Raw genomic sequence first — 6,000 nt, forward strand, 5'->3', positions numbered from 1 at the left:
TAGGGAGCCCAAGCCACTAACAAAAAGCTCACTCAGCGCATTCACTTTGCTGGCTTTCCCACAGCCACGGCTTCTGGGAGTTGTGTTTTGTTAAGGGTGCTTCTTCCATCACCGGTGTTTTGACTGAATATGTTAATTTTTTCTGATTGTGCAAATATATGCATTTTATGTGTGCATTGATTAAAAAAACCATTTAAAAAGGGGTGCTGAGGGCTGAAAAGAGAGCCCTATTCCCCCACATAGACTCAGAGATTTGTAGGCAGCGGCTTCCACCAAGATCTTGTGACAGCTCTGAGAGATCTCACTGGAAGCTGCCACCATGCAACCCCAGTAAGCAAGTTTTGGGAAGGGGTGTGTAGCACCTTCCTGTTTTTCCTCATGGGGCAGTGCCCAAAGGTCATCCAATCTAGCCCCCTGCAGTGCAGAGATCACAGGTGACAGATGGCCAGCCAACCTCTGCTTAAAAACCTCCAGTGAAGGAGAGTCCACCACTCCATTTTGCTGTTAAAGCCTCACAGTGCTACAGTCCCAGAGTGTTGACAGTCAGTCCCTCTTTCCGGGGAACTGTGGGAATTGCAGCTCTGTTAAGGGGAATAGCGGGTCTCCTCTGCTAACCACTCTCAGCACTCTTAGTAAATGACACTTCCCAGGATTCTTTGGGGGAGGCCATGACTGCTTAAAGCTTAAGTCATGTGACCTGTCAGCTGGTTTTCAGGCCTTACAAAGTCACAGCTTCCCTCAAAGAATCTGGGAACTGTGGTTTGCTAAGGATTCTGGGAGTTATTGTTGTTTAGTCATGTCCGACTCTTCGTGACCCCATGGACCAGAGCACGCCAGGCACTCCTGTCTTTCACTGCCTCCCGAAGTTTGGTCAAACTCATGCTGGTAGCTTCAAGAACACTGTCCAACCATGGGAGTTGTTAGGAGAGCCCTATTCCCCTCCCAGAGATCCTTGATGGTTAAACCACGTTGAGAGTTGTATTTGTGAGGGTGGGGAAAGGGGTCAACTCTCAGCACCTTTAACAGCCTCCCAGAATTCGGAACTATGGTTGTTTAAAATGTTTAAATGTATAGTGCAGATGGAGCCCTATTCTAGCAGTTGGGAAGGTCAGAGGGATCCCAGCTGTTCTGAGATAGCATTCTAGGAAAAGTCTGGGCCAAATGAGCTTTTGTTTTCCCGTCAGCCCAGTGACTCTGGCCTCCTCCCCTCCGCACGCAAGCTGCTGTTCTTATCTGGGCCCATGCGCTGAGGACCCACAGGGTCACCATAACACAGCAATGCTCTCTGATGTCATGCCCCTAGCGGACTGGAGAACAGCAAATGCATCCCCTTCTCATGGTGCAACCAGAGCAATCAATCTCTTGTCTCCTTGAACACAACGGCCTGGGCAGCCCCCCAACTGCTTCATCCAAAGATAAAAGCAAAATATTCTTCCCACAACCCACTCTTCTGACAACATAAACCAAGGGAAAAGAATGTCCAAGGCTGATGTGAAGAAGGGAGTTCTCCCAACTGTGATGTAAAGGGATGTCAACAGGCCGGCGTGACCCAGCGGGAAGGATGCAAGAGGCACTGCGCAACCTGTTGTGATCACCAGGTGGCGCCACTTGAAAAAACTAAGGTCTTCAAGAGAGACCATTGGTCCTGCTGGCTCAATGTTGTCTGCGTTGAGGGTCACCCCCATGATCATTCTGCTTGCCCATTTCTGAACCTTTTCCAACTCTACAATATCCATTTTGAGGTGAGGCGACTAGAACTGTGAACAGTATTACAAATGCAGTTGCACCACAGATTTGTGAAATGTCATTTTTATTTTCTATTGCTTTCTTAATGATCCCTAGCATGGAATTTGCCTTTTTCACGGGCTGCCATTACTGATATTTGTAAACCACGCTGAGGGTCTTTTATCTTCCCTAGCAGAAGAGGAGAAAAGAACATGCTTTTAAAAGAATGAAGAATAAACAAGACTGCAGAGGGCTAGAGTCTTTAAAAAGACATTTTAACTCAATACAGTGGTACCTCGGGTTAAGAACTTAATTCGTTCTGGAGGTCCATTCTTAACCTGAAACTGTTCTTAAGCTGAAGCACCACTTTAGCTAATGGGGCCTCCTGCTGCTGCTGCGCCGCTGGAACACGATTTCTGTTCTCATCCTGGAGCAAAATTCTTAACCCAAGGTACTATTTCTGGGTTAGCGGAGTCTGTAACCTGAAGCGTCTGTAACCCGAGGTACCACTGTACCTGCATAGGCTTGTGCAAATAATATGCACAGACAGCTGGGTGGATTTTATGAGCTGAATATTGTCACCTGTTCCTTGCTTTCCTGCATGTCAAGTAATTCAGTGCTATGTAAGTTTGCTTTCTTTTGGCCGAGACTTTAGAAGCTTTAGTTGTTGTAAAATTTGCTATACATACAACTTTGCAAGTCGCCAAAGCCTGCACACAGAGTGTTTGGCTCTCTCCCAAACTTCAACTGCTGATTGTCACATATCCCTGCACCCTCCTCTCTGACAGGGTTGCCACTTTCCCCAAGCTCTGATGGGCATCTCATTCCAAAACAGAGAGATCCCCAGTTATCAGGAGACCATCTCCCACCCATTAGCTCCTATTGATGGAAACATCAGTCAACCCCACCCCCCACCCCGGCTATTAACTTCCAGTCTTTGTAGCAAGGGAATGATATGCCACCATGTAACTGTCTATGAAAAACCAGAGGTTTGATTACCAAAGGAAGGTGCTGGAAATCAAGACACACTCTGGAAATGATGCTTTCTGATCAGGAAGCTCTGCCCTGTAAGGAGCCATCAGTCCTAAATGTGTTTACTCAATAATAAGTGTTTCTGAGCTTGACACCCTCTTTCAGTGTGATATGGATTGCATCCTAAATTTCCAGATGCAAGAGGCCCTGCCTCTGGTTTCTCATTCATGATTGAAATTTACTCTGCATGAAATTAGAGGCACTCTCTTATTCCTTTTCTATGTTCTGGAGTTGAGTCTGTCTGACAGCTAGTTTTAAACCTAGTGTTCCACTAGCATCTGGTTCTCTGAGATATACTGCTTGTATATATGGAGACTTTGCTTAGCTTTCAGAGCTGTGCAGTTATTTATTACATTTATATTCCCTTTCTTCCAAGGAGCTCAAGGTGGCACACTTGTGTCTTCCCCCTTTCCTACTTTTTATCCTCACAACAACCCTGTGAGGTGGTTTATGTTGAGAGCAGCTGTCCCTGTCTTCTCCAACGAGAACTAAAAGAGTGCCCTTCCCTCACCTGCTTCCTGGTCTGCTTTTTTGTACCAGTACCTCTGAGCACATGCAGAATGCACCTGACTCACCACAGTTTTTTCTCCTGGCCCACAGAGATGTTGAACCTGGGACTTTCTGTGTTCAAAGCTAACGCTGAGCTAAGGTCTTTCCTTGGAAGTAAGCCTCATTTGAATGCAGAGAGACTTTTACCTCCGAGTAAACATGGATAGGGGATGCAGGTGGCACTGTGGGTTAAACCACAGAGCCTAGGACTTGCTGATCAGAAGGTTGGCAGTTCAAATTCCCGCAACGGGGTGAGCTCCCGTTGCTCAGTCCCTGCTCCTGCCAACCTAGCAGTTCGAAAGCACACCAGTGCAAGTAGATAAAAAGGTACCGCTCCGGCGGGAAGGTAAACGCCGTTTCCATGCACTGCTCTGGTTCGCCAGAATGGCTTAGTCATGCTGGTCACATGACCCGGAAGCTGTACGCCGGCTTCCTCGGCCAATAAAGTGAGATGAGCGCCGCAACCCCAGAGTCGGTCATGACTGGACCTAATGGTCAGGGGTCCCTTTAAAGGTAAAGGTACCCCTGCCCATACGGGCCAGTCGTGTCCGACTCTAGGGTTGTGCGCCCATCTCACTTAAGAGGCCGGGGGCCAGCGCTGTCCGGAAACACTTCCGGGTCACGTGGCCAGCGTGACAAAGCTGCATCTGGCGAGCCAGCGCAGCACACAGAAACACCGTTTACCTTCCCGCCAGTAAGCGGTCCCTATTTATCTACTTGCAGCCGGGGGTGCTTTCAAACTGCTAGGTTGGCAGGCGCTGGGACCGAGCAACGGGAGCGCACCCCGCCGCGGGGATTCGAACCGCCAACCTTTCGATCGGCAAGTCCTAGGCACTGAGGCTTTACCCACAGCGCCACCCGCGTCCCAGGGGTCCCTTTACCTTTACCTTAAACATGGCTAAGGGTATGTTGTAAACATACCTGAGCATCAAGTGCCATTGACTTCCATAGAATTTACTCCCAGGAAGGCGTGCATCATTGGATCTCAACCTCCTTGTCTATACTGTATATAGCTGACCTGAACGTAAATGCTGTATTGATTATAAAGAATTTGCTCCCAAGAAAAGCATGCACTGAACTGCATTGTAGCCTTGCTCCTTATGGGTTTGATCCTCAACTGCCCATCACTGAGTTCAGTGGCGTTTACTCCCAGATAAGCATGCTTTGCAATTGTACTAAGTAGCTGGTATACTCAGAGTAGACTCATTGAAATTAATGGTCCGTAGGCAGCGTGGTGTAGTGGTTAGAGTGTTGAACTAGGACACCGAAGACCAGCTGCTGCCTCGCAACCTACCCTACCTCACAGCCTTTGTTGTGGGGGTGAAATGGGGGACACCCAACCATATACACCACCTTGAGCTCCTTGGAGGAAAAGGTAGGCTATAAATGCAGTAAATAAATAAGCCGATGCCTTGAATTTCAACGGGTCTACTCTGGAGTAGAAGTTACTTGGATCCGATCTTAAGACTGCAACCCGATCTGCATTGGTAACTTGGAGGCAAGTTCCACGAAAACGCGACGGAGGGGCTTACTCCCGAGTAAACCGGCTTAGTTCTGTGTGCCGTGTGAACCTACCTTGAGCGCCTGCATTCCTAAAACCCTTATTCCCACGTAAGGGTGTGCCCTTTCGGATGACTTCGACGGTGACTACGGCGATTATTATTATCGATCTCATTTAAAAAATCGTTTCCCACGGAGCATCTCATCAAAGCAATTAAGCTCGCCACGCAAGAATACCATCCAGAAAACAGTTAATTACTATCAATTTCCTCTGTGAATCGTTTCCCACGGAACATCTCAGACCAGTTGTTTCCGCCACAAAAACACCTCGACGACAATTGCATCTCTGAAAAAAACAACTGGAACTATTTGCATAGAACGAAAACAACAGCAACTATCGCCCACGCCAGGGATGGACAGCGTGGCGCCCACCCGATATTGCTCGGGCCCCCGAACGCCTAGCGGTACCCCAGCGGCTTGCATGCCCAATAGTCAGGGACGGTGGGAGTTGTAGTCCCAATATACCCCTGGAGTATGCACTCGTAGTCCTTTATTTCTATCCCACCTTTTTCTCCCAAGGAGCTCAAATAGGATGGCATGGTTCTCTCCCCACCCTCCATTTAATCTCCACAACAGCCCTGCAGAGAGGCAGTGGCCGGTCCAAGGTCTCACCCAGTGAGCTTCATGACCGAGTGGGGGATTTTGAACCCAGGCCCCCCAGCTCCTAGTCCTGGGAACTGTAGTTTTCCTCGGAGTTACAATTCCCAGCACCCTTAACAAACTACAGTTCCCAGTGGGGGTTTTTTTGGAAGGGAGCCATATGCTTTCAGCGTCCTTTATTTATTTTACTCATTTATCACATTTCTATCCCACCTTTTCCTCCCAAGGAGCTCAAATTGGCCTATCTGGGTCTTAGCCAGTGGGCTTGATGGCCGAGGGGGGCGGATTTGAACCCGGGACTCTAACCAGTGCACCGCACTGCCTTTCATGTGCCGGGATTGCTTCAACATATGCTGCAATTGCCAACTGACGCGTAAAGATGAACCCGTGCGGTTCCCATAGGAGTTTTACTCCCGGGGAAGGAAACGTGCGTGCATTGCATCGCTGGGATCCAGTCCTTTGCAATCGCCCAGCCCCTCCCCTCCTGCGCCCTGCCCTCTTGTCTCCTTTAAGAGGAGGAGCTGGGCCGGGCAG

Source organism: Podarcis pityusensis (genome assembly GCF_964106645.2).
Source record: "Podarcis pityusensis genome assembly, chromosome: 8".
In the NCBI taxonomy this organism is placed as follows: Eukaryota; Metazoa; Chordata; class Lepidosauria; order Squamata; family Lacertidae; genus Podarcis; species Podarcis pityusensis.